Genomic DNA, 14,304 nt, shown 5'->3' with positions numbered 1-14,304 from the left:
AAGGGAGCAGTGCCAGTATCTACTTGGTCAGCTCTAGATAGCTCAACTGGGGATGTATGAGAACAGTGAGCTCCAGTGGCGCAATCGGTTAGCGTGCGGTACTTATACAGCAGTACTTGCATTGAGGCATGCCGAGGTTGTGAGTTCGAGCCTCACCTGGAGCAGCTTACTAGTTTTTCATGAACCATTTCACTAAAAGTAAAGATTAAACTCAGGGGAAAGACGGCCCTTGCTAGAGAGTTTTTACTTCTTTTCAGGATCTGCGTGTCCGACTCTTCCAGGTGCAAATATCACAATCCTATTCGATGCTCCTTATAAACATTCCATGATGTGCCGTCTTGCATAGCATGCAAACACCACATCAGTGCATTTAAAAATACATTTGTAGAATAATAAATATGATGAAAACATTGTTGTCACGGGATAACCATATACTGAGGAGCTGCAAACAGTGCTGTATCAGCTACTTACAATAAAATTTAACTGAAAGACATATCAAAAGAACAGCGTCATCATATTAATGTTTCTAGTCAACATAAGAGTTGCACCATAGCAGCTTATGGTGCTTTCTGCTCAGATTGTGCCTCCAATCCCACATTGATTTTTTTTATTCTTTGCAGTTTAAAAAAACAATTCATGCTCAAAGTTAACTTTTTAAAACCATTCAACCTAATATATTTATTTCTCTAACTTGTGAATGTGGTCCATGTTCTCTTTTCCTCATCCCCATCACGATACTCCTTTTCCCAAAATCAGGTTCACTTCTTTATCCAGCCCACCCATCCAAGGTCACCAAATCTATGAAGCGATTCTGCTTTTTCTCACATTCTCTCTATGTACAAGATACCTTGTATCATTTGAATGGACAGCAGGAGAGTCGGATATTTATGGTTAGTGGGGGTGGGGTTTTGAAGATTAACCTCATTTGACTAAGAGCAGGGGCATCTGGGAGGAAAAGTATTTTAAGGGGGATGAAGTTCACATCTCCTTGGTGAAATTTCTAGATCCTTATTTCATCCTTTCTGTGGATGCAGACTCAGTCGGAACAGAGGTCATAGTCCTCGCTCTAACTTTCAAAGGAACTTCAAATATGCATGGCTTATTTGGCTTTGCCCGGCGGGGTGAGTATGGCGTTTGTCAGGCGTTCGTCAGGCGATCGGAAGGGGTGAGGCGATAGTTTATGGTTCAATGGTTTTCATGAAGTCTTCTTGATACGATGAAAGCAGGAAAGGGAAGCTTGTCAATAAGCAAACTTAAGACAAGGTGTGACTCCTAGAAAGAATGACTTGGAAACAACATACAGAAACTCACATATAAAAAGGCCCTGATGAGGCTTGAACTCATGACCCCTGGTTTACAAGACCAGTGCTCTGCCACTGAGCTACAAGGCCAGCCTGCCTGCAGTATGTAAATCGCTTCATGTATTCTTACTGCGGTATGAAGATATCTATGATTTTGAGACTCTGTATGGAAATGCAGTTGCATTTGAATGTCTACATGCGTGCACAAATTGAAGAGCATGCTTAAGACACTTTTCTTGGAAGTAGGAAAAACTCCATTTTGATTTGAGAACATAAGAGTATTCACATTTATGACCATACTGATAGCTCTAGTTAGTATGTCCACAATCAGTGACAGATAGAGAACTCACTTATTAGAAGTGATCTGTCTCTGTGGGGCAGACATATGTCAACAGTCATACACTTGAGATGGCTGAAACTTTAGGAGTAAGAGCTGCTTTCTTATCAGTCTATCTATCCAAACTGGTTAGAAGTAACCCTGGGCGTCCGAATCGGCTACGCCCACGGAGTAGGCGTAGTGTTGCCTTCTACGCATTTTGCGTAGACAGCGTAGCCGGCAACACTACGCCCACTCCGTGTGCGTAGCCGATTCGGCCGCCACCCGCCTCCCTCCCGCCCTCCCCTACATACATTATTTAAGCAACTAACCTTAATAAAACAATTTTTAAAGCACTTACCATGTCCGGGGCTCTTCCGGGGCTCCCTCTTGGAATAGCGTCCCTTCCTGGATACCAATGCGCATGCGCGGCCTCCCGCGCATGCGCATTGGTATCCAGGACGACGCTATTCCAAGAGGGAGCCCCGGACGAGCCCCGGACACGGTAAGTGCTTTAAAATTGTTTTATTAATGGTAGTTGCTTAAATAATGTATGTAGGGGAGAGCGGGAGGGAGGTGCGTATTGGGGCTACGCGGAGTGCGGGAGTGGGCGTAGCTTCTCGCCCACTCCGCGTAGCTCCGCGGAGCCCCACTACGCCCACTACGACCAGGGTTAGTGAGAAGGCCAGGAGTGAGGGAAAGGCAATCCTCTGGACACTTCATGAAAGATCTAATTTCAATTAAGCACAAAAAACTTCCCTTAATTTGACATAATTGCCAAAATGGAATAGTCAGTTGGGCCCTTCTAGTGGATTATGGCTGTGTCTTGAAAGAGAGTGTAATTGTACTACGATACATGCCCACCTTCAAAAGAGTGTCTGATGGCGTTCCGACGAAGGTGGGAGTCGAACCCACGCGTGCAGAGCACAATGGATTAGCAGTCCATCGCCTTGACCACTCAGCCACCTCGTCTGCCTTAGGTGACTATGTTTCATTTTTTAGGAAATTCTTACGATGTGCTAATTACAAATAATCATAAGTTTCTCCTAGACTGTGTCAGAACTGGCAAATATATGTGGTGTTCAATAGACAGAGCACATGATATAGCAGAATTATCGAATCTGTTCCATTAGGACTGTAGTTTTTAATAGTCATGATAACATGCTAGCATGTGAGTCGATCTTGCACAGTGAATAAGGGAGCAATGCCAGTATCTACTTGGTCAGCTCTAGATGGCTCAACTGGGGAGATATGAGAGCAGTGAGCTCCAGTGGAGCAATCGGTTAGTGCGCGGTACTTATACAGCAGTACTTGCATTGAGGCATGCCGAGGTTGTGAGTTAGAGCCTCACCTGGAGCAGCTTACTGGTTTTTCATAAACCATTTCACTAAAAGTAAAGATTAAACTCAGGGGAAAGACGGCCCTTGCTAGAGAGTTTTTACTTCTTTTCAGGATCTGCGTGTCCGACTCTTCCAGGTGCAAATATCACAATCCTATTCGATGCTCCTTATAAACATTCCATGATGTGCCGTCTTGCATAGCATGCAAACACCACATCAGTGCATTTAAAAATACATTTGTAGAATAATAAATATGATGAAAACATTGTTGTCACGGGATAGCCATATACTGAGGAGCTGCAAACAGTGCTGTATCAGCTACTTACAATAAAATTTAACTGAAAGACATATCAAAAGAAGAGCGTCATCATATTAATGTTTCTAGTCAACATAAGAGTTGCACCATAGCAGCTTATGGTGCTTTCTGCTCAGATTGTGCCTCCAATCCCACATTGATTTTTTTTATTCTTTGCAGTTTAAAAAAACAATTCATGCTCAAAGTTAACTTTTTAAAACCATTCAACCTAATATATTTATTTCTCTAACTTGTGAATGTGGTCCATGTTCTCTTTTCCTCATCCCCATCACGATACTCCTTTTCCCGAAATCAGGTTCACTTCTTTATCCAGCCCACCCATCCAAGGTCACCAAATCTATGAAGCGATTCTGCTTTTTCTCACATTCTCTCTATGTACAAGATACCTTGTATCATTTGAATGGACAGCAGGAGAGTCGGATATTTATGGTTAGTGGGGGTGGGGTTTTGAAGATTAACCTCATTTGACTAAGAGCCGGGGCATCTGGGAGGAAAAGTATTTTAAGGGGAATGAAGTTCACATCTCCTTGGTGAAATTTCTAGATCCTTATTTCATCCTTTCTGTGGATGCAGACTCAGTCGGAACAGAGGTCATAGTCCTCGCTCTGACTTTCAAAGGAACTTCAAATATGCATGGCTTATTTGGCTTTGCCCGGCAGGGCTTGCCCGGCGGGGTGAGAATGGAGTTTGTCAGGCGTTCGTCAGGCGATCGGAAGGGGTGAGGCGATAGTTTATGGTTCAATGGTTTTCATGAAGTCTTCTTGATACGATGAAAGCAGGAAAGGGAAGCTTGTCAATAAGCAAACTTAAGACAAGGTGTGACTCCTAGAAAGAATGACTTGGAAACAACATACAGAAACTCACATATAAAAAGGCCCTGATGAGGCTTGAACTCATGACCCCTGGTTTACAAGACCAGTGCTCTGCCACTGAGCTACAAGGCCAGCCTGCCTGCAGTATGTAAATCGCTTCATGTATTCTTACTGCGGTATGAAGATATCTATGATTTTGAGACTCTGGATGGAAATGCAGTTGCATTTGAATGTCTACATGCGTGCACAAATTGAAGAGCATGCTTAAGACACTTTTCTTGGAAGTAGGAAAAACTCCATTTTGATTTGAGAACATAAGAGTATTCACATTTATGACCATACTGATAGCTCTAGTTAGTATGTCCACAATCAGTGACAGATAGAGAACTCACTTATTAGAAGTGATCTGTCTCTGTGGGGCAGACATATGTCAACAGTCATACACTTGAGATGGCTGAAACTTTAGGAGTAAGAGCTGCTTTCTTATCAGTCTATCTATCCAAACTGGTTAGAAGTAACCCTGGGCGTCCGAATCGGCTACGCCCACGGAGTAGGCGTAGTGTTGCCTTCTACGAATTTTGCGTAGACAGCGTAGCCGGCAACACTACGCCCACTCCGTGTGCATAGCCGATTCGGCCGCCACCCGCCTCCCTCCCGCCCTCCCCTACATACATTATTTAAGCAACTAACCTTAATAAAACAATTTTTAAAGCACTTACCATGTCCAGGGCTCTTCCGGGGCTCCCTCTTGGAATAGCGTCCCTTCCTGGATACCAATGCGCATGCGCGGCCTCCCGCACATGCGCATTTCTCGGTAGAAATGCGCATGCGCGGCCTCCCCGCATGCGCATTGGTATCCAGGACGACGCTATTCCAAGAGGGAGCCCCGGACGAGCCCCGGGCACGGTAAGTGCTTTAAAATTGTTTTATTAATGGTAGTTGCTTAAATAATGTATGTAGGGGAGAGCGGGAGGGAGGTGCGTAGTGGGGCTACGCGGAGTGCGGGAGTGGGCGTAGCTTCTCGCCCACTCCGCGTAGCTCCGCGGAGCCCCACTACGCCCACTACGACCAGGGTTAGTTAGAAGGCCAGGAGTGAGGGAAAGGCAATCCTCTGGACACTTCATGAAAGATCTAATTTCAATTAGGCACAAAACACTTCCCTTAATTTGACATAATTGCCAAAATGGAATAGTCAGTTGGGCTCTTCTAGTGGATTATGGCTGTGTCTTGAAAGAGAGTGTAATTGTACTACGAGACATGCCCACCTTCAAAAGAGTGTCTGATGGCGTTCCGACGAAGGTGGGATTCGAACCCACGCGTGCAGAGCACAATGGATTAGCAGTCCATCGCCTTAACCACTCGGCCACCTCGTCTGCCTTAGGTGACTATGTTTCATTTTTTAGGAAATTCTTACGATGTGCTAATTACAAATAATCATAAGTTTCTCCTAGACTGTGTCAGAACTGGCAAATATATGTGGTGTTCAATAGACAGAGCACATGATATAGCAGAATTATCAAATCTGTTCCATTAGGACTGTAGTTTTTAATAGTCATGATAACATGCTAGCATGTGAGTCGATCTTGCACAGTGAATAAGGGAGCAGTGCCAGTATCTACTTGGTCAGCTCTAGATGGCTCAACTGGGGAGGTATGAGAACAGTGAGCTCCAGTGGCGCAATCGGTTAGCGCGCGGTACTTATACGGCAGTACCTGCATTGAGGAATGCCGAGGTTGTGAGTTCGAGCCTCACCTGGAGCAGCTTACTGGTTTTTCATAAACCATTTCACTAAAAGTAAAGATTAAACTCAGGGGAAAGACGGCCCTTGCTAGAGAGTTTTTACTTCTTTTCAGGATCTGCGTGTCCGACTCTTCCAGGTGCAAATATCACAATCCTATTCGATGCTCCTTATAAACATTCCATGATGTGCCGTCTTGCATAGCATGCAAACACCACATCAGTGCATTTAAAAATACATTTGTAGAATAATAAATATGATGAAAACATTGTTGTCACGGGATAACCATATACTGAGGAGCTGCAAACAGTGCTGTATCAGCTACTTACAATAAAATTTAACTGAAAGACATATCAAAAGAAGAGCGTCATCATATTAATGTTTCTAGTCAACATAAGAGTTGCACCATAGCAGCTTATGGTGCTTTCTGCTCAGATTGTGCCTCCAATCCCACATTGATTTTTTTTATTCTTTGCAGTTTAAAAAAACAATTCATGCTCAAAGTTAACTTTTTAAAACCATTCAACCTAATATATTTATTTCTCTAACTTGTGAATGTGGTCCATGTTCTCTTTTCCTCATCCCCATCACGATACTCCTTTTCCCGAAATCAGGTTCACTTCTTTATCCAGCCCACCCATCCAAGGTCACCAAATCTATGAAGCGATTCTGCTTTTTCTCACATTCTCTCTATGTACAAGATACCTTGTATCATTTGAATGGACAGCAGGAGAGTCGGATATTTATGGTTAGTGGGGGTGGGTTTTTGAAGATTAACCTCATTTGACTAAGAGCCGGGGCATCTGGGAGGAAAAGTATTTTAAGGGGGATGAAGTTCACATCTCCTTGGTGAAATTTCTAGATCCTTATTTCATCCTTTCTGTGGATGCAGACTCAGTCGGAACAGAGGTCATAGTCCTCGCTCTGACTTTCAAAGGAACTTCAAATATGCATGGCTTATTTGGCTTTGCCCGGCAGGGCTTGCCCGGCGGGGTGAGAATGGCGTTTGTCAGGCGTTCGGAAGGGGTGAGGCGATAGTTTATGGTTCAATGGTTTTCATGAAGTCTTCTTGATACGATGAAAGCAGGAAAGGGAAGCTTGTCAATAAGCAAACTTAAGACAAGGTGTGACTCCTAGAAAGAATGACTTGGAAACAACATACAGAAACTCACATATAAAAAGGCCCTGATGAGGCTTGAACTCATGACCCCTGGTTTACAAAACCAGTGCTCTGCCACTGAGCTACAAGGCCAGCCTGCCTGCAGTATGTAAATCGCTTCATGTATTCTTACTGCGGTATGAAGATATCTATGATTTTGAGACTCTGTATGGAAATGCAGTTGCATTTGAATGTCTACATGCGTGCACAAATTGAAGAGCATGCTTAAGACACTTTTCTTGGAAGTAGGAAAAACTCCATTTTGATTTGAGAACATAAGAGTATTCACATTTATGACCATACTGATAGCTCTAGTTAGTATGTCCAGAATCAGTGACAGATAGAGAACTCACTTATTAGAAGTGATCTGTCTCTGTGGGGCAGACATATGTCAACAGTCATACACTTGAGATGGCTGAAACTTTAGGAGTAAGAGCTGCTTTCTTATCAGTCTATCTATCCAAACTGGTTAGAAGTAACCCTGGGCGTCCGAATCGGCTACGCCCACGGAGTAGGCGTAGTGTTGCCTTCTACGCATTTTGCGTAGACAGCGTAGCCGGCAACACTACGCCCACTCCGTGTGCGTAGCCGATTCGGCCGCCACCCGCCTCCCTCCCGCCCTCCCCTACATACATTATTTAAGCAACTAACCTTAATAAAACAATTTTTAAAGCACTTACCATGTCCGGGGCTCTTCCGGGGCTCCCTCTTGGAATAGCGTCCCTTCCTGGATACCAATGCGCATGCGCGGCCTCCCGCGCATGCGCATTGGTATCCAGGACGACGCTATTCCAAGAGGGAGCCCCGGACGAGCCCCGGACACGGTAAGTTCTTTAAAATTGTTTTATTAAGGGTAGTTGCTTAAATAATGTATGTAGGGGAGAGCGGGAGGGAGGTGCGTAGTGGGGCTACGCGGAGTGCGGGAGTGGGCGTAGCTTCTCGCCCACTCCGCGTAGCTCCGCGGAGCCCCACTACGCCCACTACGACCAGGGTTAGTTAGAAGGCCAGGAGTGAGGGAAAGGCAATCCTCTGGACACTTCATGAAAGATCTAATTTCAATTAAGCACAAAACACTTCCCTTAATTTGACATAATTGCCAAAATGGAATAGTCAGTTGGGCCCTTCTAGTGGATTATGGCTGTGTCTTGAAAGAGAGTGTAATTGTACTACGAGACATGCCCACCTTCAAAAGAGTGTCTGATGGCGTTCCGACGAAGGTGGGATTCGAACCCACGCGTGCAGAGCACAATGGATTAGCAGTCCATCGCCTTAACCACTCGGCCACCTCGTCTGCCTTAGGTGACTATGTTTCATTTTTTAGGAAATTCTTACGATGTGCTAATTACAAATAATCATAAGTTTCTCCTAGACTGTGTCAGAACTGGCAAATATATGTGGTGTTCAATAGACAGAGCACATGATATAGCAGAATTATCAAATCTGTTCCATTAGGACTGTAGTTTTTAATAGTCATGATAACATGCTAGCATGTGAGTCGATCTTGCACAGTGAATAAGGGAGCAGTGCCAGTATCTCCTTGGTCAGCTCTAGATGGCTCAACTGGGGAGATATGAGAACAGTGAGCGCCAGTGGCGCAATCTGTTAGCGCGCGGTACTTATACAGCAGTACTTGCATTGAGGCATGCCAAGGTTGTGAGTTTGAGCCTCACCTGGAGCAGCTTACTGGTTTTTCATAAACCATTTCACTAAAAGTAAAGATTAAACTCAGGGGAAAGATGGCCCGTGCTAGAGAGTTTTTACTTCTTTTCAGGATCTGCGTGTCCGACTCTTCCAGGTGCAAATATCACAATCCTATTCGATGCTCCTTGTAAAATTCCATGATGTGCCGTCTTGCATAGCATGCAAACACCACATCAGTGCATTTAAAAATACATTTGTAGAATAATAAATATGATGAAAACATTGTTGTCACGGGATAACCATATACTGAGGAGCTGCAAACAGTGCTGTATCAGCTACTTACAATAAAATTTTACTGAAAGACATATCAAAAGGAGAGCGTCATCATATTAATGTTTCTAGTCAACATAAGAGTTGCACCATAGCAGCTTATGGTGCTTTCTGCTCAGATTGTGCCTCCAATCCCACATTGATTTTTTTTATTCTTTGCAGTTTAAAAAAACAATTCATGCTCAAAGTTAACTTTTTAAAACCATTCAACCTAATATATTTATTTCTCTAACTTGTGAATGTGGTACATGTTCTCTTTTCCTCATCCCCATCACGATACTCCTTTTCCCGAAATCAGGTTCACTTCTTTATCCAGCCCACCCATCCAAGGTCACCAAATCTATGAAGCGATTCTGCTTTTTCTCACATTCTCTCTATGTACAAGATACCTTGTATCATTTGAATGGACAGCAGGAGAGTCGGATATTTATGGTTAGTGGGGGTGGGGTTTTGAAGATTAACCTCATTTGACTAAGAGCCGGGGCATCTGGGAGGAAAAGTATTTTAAGGGGGATGAAGTTCACATCTCCTTGGTGAAATTTCTAGATCCTTATTTCATCCTTTCTGTGGATGCAGACTCAGTCGGAACAGAGGTCATAGTCCTCGCTCTGACTTTCAAAGGAACTTCAAATATGCATGGCTTATTTGGCTTTGCCCGGCAGGGCTTGCCCGGCGGGGTGAGAATGGCGTTTGTCAGGCGTTCGTCAGGCGATCGAAAGGGGTGAGGCGATAGTTTATGGTTCAATGGTTTTCATGAAGTCTTCTTGATACGATGAAAGCAGGAAAGGGAAGCTTGTCAATAAGCAAACTTAAGACAAGGTGTGACTCCTAGAAAGAATGACTTGGAAACAACATACAGAAACTCACATATAAAAAGGCCCTGATGAGGCTTGAACTCATGACCCCTGGTTTACAAGACCCGTGCTCTGCCACTGAGCTACAAGGCCAGCCTGCCTGCAGTATGTAAATCGCTTCATGTATTCTTACTGCGGTATGAAGATATCTATGATTTTGAGACTCTGTATGGAAATGCAGTTGCATTTGAATGTCTACATGCGTGCACAAATTGAAGAGCATGCTTAAGACACTTTTCTTGGGAGTAGGAAAAACTCCATTTTGATTTGAGAACATAAGAGTATTCACATTTATGACCATACTGATAGCTCTAGTTAGTATGTCCACAATCAGTGACAGATAGAGAACTCACTTATTAGAAGTGATCTGTCTCTGTGGGGCAGACATATGTCAACAGTCATACACTTGAGATGGCTGAAACTTTAGGAGTAAGAGCTGCTTTCTTATCAGTCTATCTATCCAAACTGGTTAGAAGTAACCCTGGGCGTCCGAATCGGCTACGCCCACGGAGTAGGCGTAGTGTTGCCTTCTACGCATTTTGCGTAGACAGCGTAGCCGGCAACACTACGCCCACTCCGTGTGCGTAGCCGATTCGGCCGCCACCCGCCTCCCTCCCGCCCTCCCCTACATACATTATTTAAGCAACTAACCTTAATAAAACAATTTTTAAAGCACTTACCATGTCCGGGGCTCTTCCGGGGCTCCCTCTTGGAATAGCGTCCCTTCCTGGATACCAATGCGCATGCGCGGCCTCCCGCGCATGCGCATTGGTATCCAGGACGACGCTATTCCAAGAGGGAGCCCCGGACGAGCCCCGGACACGGTAAGTGCTTTAAAATTGTTTTATTAAGGGTAGTTGCTTAAATAATGTATGTAGGGGAGAGCGGGAGGGAGGTGCGTAGTGGGGCTACGCGGAGTGAGGGAGTGGGCGTAGCTTCTCGCCCACTCCGCGTAGCTCCGCGGAGCCCCACTACGCCCACTACGACCAGGGTTAGTTAGAAGGCCAGGAGTGAGGGAAAGGCAATCCTCTGGACACTTCATGAAAGATCTAATTTCAATTAAGCACAAAACACTTCCCTTAATTTGACATAATTGCCAAAATGGAATAGTCAGTTGGGCCCTTCTAGTGGATTATGGCTGTGTCTTGAAAGAGAGTGTAATTGTACTACGAGACATGCCCACCTTCAAAAGAGTGTCTGATGGCGTTCCGACGAAGGTGGGATTCGAACCCACGCGTGCAGAGCACAATGGATTAGCAGTCCATCGCCTTAACCACTCGGCCACCTCGTCTGCCTTAGGTGACTATGTTTCATTTTTTAGGAAATTCTTACGATGTGCTAATTACAAATAATCATAAGTTTCTCCTAGACTGTGTCAGAACTGGCAAATATATGTGGTGTTCAATAGACAGAGCACATGATATAGCAGAATTATCAAATCTGTTCCATTAGGACTGTAGTTTTTAATAGTCATGATAACATGCTAGCATGTGAGTCGATCTTGCACAGTGAATAAGGGAGCAGTGCCAGTATCTCCTTGGTCAGCTCTAGATGGCTCAACTGGGGAGATATGAGAACAGTGAGCTCCAGTGGCGCAATCTGTTAGCGCGCGGTACTTATACAGCAGTACTTGCATTGAGGCATGCCAAGGTTGTGAGTTTGAGCCTCACCTGGCGCAGCTTACTGGTTTTTCATAAACCATTTCACTAAAAGTAAAGATTAAACTCAGGGGAAAGATGGCCCGTGCTAGAGAGTTTTTACTTCTTTTCAGGATCTGCGTGTCCGACTCTTCCAGGTGCAAATATCACAATCCTATTCGATGCTCCTTGTAAAATTCCATGATGTGCCGTCTTGCATAGCATGCAAACACCACATCAGTGCATTTAAAAATACATTTGTAGAATAATAAATATGATGAAAACATTGTTGTCACGGGATAACCATATACTGAGGAGCTGCAAACAGTGCTGTATCAGCTACTTACAATAAAATTTTACTGAAAGACATATCAAAAGGAGAGCGTCATCATATTAATGTTTCTAGTCAACATAAGAGTTGCACCATAGCAGCTTATGGTGCTTTCTGCTCAGATTGTGCCTCCAATCCCACATTGATTTTTTTTATTCTTTGCAGTTTAAAAAAACAATTCATGCTCAGAGTTAACTTTTTAAAACCATTCAACCTAATATATTTATTTCTCTAACTTGTGAATGTGGTCCATGTTCTCTTTTCCTCATCCCCATCACGATACTCCTTTTCCCGAAATCAGGTTCACTTCTTTATCCAGCCCACCCATCCAAGGTCACCAAATCTATGAAGCGATTCTGCTTTTTCTCACATTCTCTCTATGTACAAGATACCTTGTATCATTTGAATGGACAGCAGGAGAGTCGGATATTTATGGTTAGTGGGGGTGGGGTTTTGAAGATTAACCTCATTTGACTAAGAGCCGGGGCATCTGGGAGGAAAAGTATTTTAAGGGGGATGAAGTTCACATCTCCTTGGTGAAATTTCTAGATCCTTATTTCATCCTTTCTGTGGATGCAGACTCAGTCGGAACAGAGGTCATAGTCCTCGCTCTGACTTTCAAAGGAACTTCAAATATGCATGGCTTATTTGGCTTTGCCCGGCAGGGCTTGCCCGGCGGGGTGAGAATGGCGTTTGTCAGGCGTTCGGAAGGGGTGAGGCGATAGTTTATGGTTCAATGGTTTTCATGAAGTCTTCTTGATACGATGAAAGCAGGAAAGGGAAGCTTGTCAATAAGCAAACTTAAGACAAGGTGTGACTCCTAGAAAGAATGACTTGGAAACAACATACAGAAACTCACATATAAAAAGGCCCTGATGAGGCTTGAACTCATGACCCCTGGTTTACAAAACCAGTGCTCTGCCACTGAGCTACAAGGCCAGCCTGCCTGCAGTATGTAAATCGCTTCATGTATTCTTACTGCGGTATGAAGATATCTATGATTTTGAGACTCTGTATGGAAATGCAGTTGCATTTGAATGTCTACATGCGTGCACAAATTGAAGAGCATGCTTAAGACACTTTTCTTGGAAGTAGGAAAAACTCCATTTTGATTTGAGAACATAAGAGTATTCACATTTATGACCATACTGATAGCTCTAGTTAGTATGTCCAGAATCAGTGACAGATAGAGAACTCACTTATTAGAAGTGATCTGTCTCTGTGGGGCAGACATATGTCAACAGTCATACACTTGAGATGGCTGAAACTTTAGGAGTAAGAGCTGCTTTCTTATCAGTCTATCTATCCAAACTGGTTAGAAGTAACCCTGGGCGTCCGAATCGGCTACGCCCACGGAGTAGGCGTAGTGTTGCCTTCTACGCATTTTGCGTAGACAGCGTAGCCGGCAACACTACGCCCACTCCGTGTGCGTAGCCGATTCGGCCGCCACCCGCCTCCCTCCCGCCCTCCCCTACATACATTATTTAAGCAACTAACCTTAATAAAACAATTTTTAAAGCACTTACCATGTCCGGGGCTCTTCCGGGGCTCCCTCTTGGAATAGCGTCCCTTCCTGGATACCAATGCGCATGCGCGGCCTCCCGCGCATGCGCATTGGTATCCAGGACGACGCTATTCCAAGAGGGAGCCCCGGACGAGCCCCGGACACGGTAAGTTCTTTAAAATTGTTTTATTAAGGGTAGTTGCTTAAATAATGTATGTAGGGGAGAGCGGGAGGGAGGTGCGTAGTGGGGCTACGCGGAGTGCGGGAGTGGGCGTAGCTTCTCGCCCACTCCGCGTAGCTCCGCGGAGCCCCACTACGCCCACTACGACCAGGGTTAGTTAGAAGGCCAGGAGTGAGGGAAAGGCAATCCTCTGGACACTTCATGAAAGATCTAATTTCAATTAAGCACAAAACACTTCCCTTAATTTGACATAATTGCCAAAATGGAATAGTCAGTTGGGCCCTTCTAGTGGATTATGGCTGTGTCTTGAAAGAGAGTGTAATTGTACTACGAGACATGCCCACCTTCAAAAGAGTGTCTGATGGCGTTCCGACGAAGGTGGGATTCGAACCCACGCGTGCAGAGCACAATGGATTAGCAGTCCATCGCCTTAACCACTCGGCCACCTCGTCTGCCTTAGGTGACTATGTTTCATTTTTTAGGAAATTCTTACGATGTGCTAATTACAAATAATCATAAGTTTCTCCTAGACTGTGTCAGAACTGGCAAATATATGTGGTGTTCAATAGACAGAGCACATGATATAGCAGAATTATCAAATCTGTTCCATTAGGACTGTAGTTTTTAATAGTCATGATAACATGCTAGCATGTGAGTCGATCTTGCACAGTGAATAAGGGAGCAGTGCCAGTATCTCCTTGGTCAGCTCTAGATGGCTCAACTGGGGAGATATGAGAACAGTGAGCTCCAGTGGCGCAATCTGTTAGCGCGCGGTACTTATACAGCAGTACTTGCATTGAGGCATGCCAAGGTTGTGAGTTTGAGCCTCACCTGGAGCAGCTTA

The 14,304-nt window shown here is 44.4% G+C and overlaps 12 non-coding genes across 12 annotated transcripts; 2 read left to right on the top strand and 10 right to left on the bottom strand.

The window, feature by feature from the left end:
* The first annotated feature begins 69 nt into the window (after positions 1–69).
* Positions 70–164, top strand: TRNAI-UAU (transfer RNA isoleucine (anticodon UAU)). Its single transcript has 2 exons — positions 70–107; positions 129–164. It is a non-coding gene; the product is annotated as a tRNA-Ile (tRNA).
* Positions 165–1,319: 1,155 nt separating this feature from the next.
* TRNAT-UGU (transfer RNA threonine (anticodon UGU)) lies at positions 1,320–1,391 on the bottom strand. Its single transcript has one exon. It is a non-coding gene; the product is annotated as a tRNA-Thr (tRNA).
* Positions 1,392–2,507: 1,116 nt separating this feature from the next.
* On the bottom strand, positions 2,508–2,589 carry TRNAS-GCU (transfer RNA serine (anticodon GCU)). Its single transcript has one exon. It is a non-coding gene; the product is annotated as a tRNA-Ser (tRNA).
* Positions 2,590–4,145: 1,556 nt separating this feature from the next.
* Positions 4,146–4,217, bottom strand: TRNAT-UGU (transfer RNA threonine (anticodon UGU)). The gene has a single exon. It is a non-coding gene; the product is annotated as a tRNA-Thr (tRNA).
* Positions 4,218–5,376: 1,159 nt separating this feature from the next.
* TRNAS-GCU (transfer RNA serine (anticodon GCU)) lies at positions 5,377–5,458 on the bottom strand. The gene has a single exon. It is a non-coding gene; the product is annotated as a tRNA-Ser (tRNA).
* Positions 5,459–5,750: 292 nt separating this feature from the next.
* Positions 5,751–5,845, top strand: TRNAI-UAU (transfer RNA isoleucine (anticodon UAU)). The gene is made up of 2 exons: positions 5,751–5,788; positions 5,810–5,845. It is a non-coding gene; the product is annotated as a tRNA-Ile (tRNA).
* A 1,158-nt stretch (positions 5,846–7,003) lies between these two features.
* On the bottom strand, positions 7,004–7,075 carry TRNAT-UGU (transfer RNA threonine (anticodon UGU)). Its single transcript has one exon. It is a non-coding gene; the product is annotated as a tRNA-Thr (tRNA).
* A 1,116-nt stretch (positions 7,076–8,191) lies between these two features.
* On the bottom strand, positions 8,192–8,273 carry TRNAS-GCU (transfer RNA serine (anticodon GCU)). Its single transcript has one exon. It is a non-coding gene; the product is annotated as a tRNA-Ser (tRNA).
* Positions 8,274–9,828: 1,555 nt separating this feature from the next.
* TRNAT-UGU (transfer RNA threonine (anticodon UGU)) lies at positions 9,829–9,900 on the bottom strand. The gene has a single exon. It is a non-coding gene; the product is annotated as a tRNA-Thr (tRNA).
* Positions 9,901–11,016: 1,116 nt separating this feature from the next.
* TRNAS-GCU (transfer RNA serine (anticodon GCU)) lies at positions 11,017–11,098 on the bottom strand. The gene has a single exon. It is a non-coding gene; the product is annotated as a tRNA-Ser (tRNA).
* A 1,544-nt stretch (positions 11,099–12,642) lies between these two features.
* Positions 12,643–12,714, bottom strand: TRNAT-UGU (transfer RNA threonine (anticodon UGU)). The gene has a single exon. It is a non-coding gene; the product is annotated as a tRNA-Thr (tRNA).
* Positions 12,715–13,830: 1,116 nt separating this feature from the next.
* On the bottom strand, positions 13,831–13,912 carry TRNAS-GCU (transfer RNA serine (anticodon GCU)). Its single transcript has one exon. It is a non-coding gene; the product is annotated as a tRNA-Ser (tRNA).
* Positions 13,913–14,304: the final 392 nt, after the last annotated feature.

Source organism: Lissotriton helveticus, chromosome 5_1 (genome assembly GCF_964261635.1).
Source record: "Lissotriton helveticus chromosome 5_1, aLisHel1.1, whole genome shotgun sequence".
Classification (NCBI taxonomy): Eukaryota; Metazoa; Chordata; class Amphibia; order Caudata; family Salamandridae; genus Lissotriton; species Lissotriton helveticus.
The sequence above is the reverse complement of the archived record's forward strand: the minus strand, read 5'-3'. Positions and strand labels throughout refer to the sequence as shown.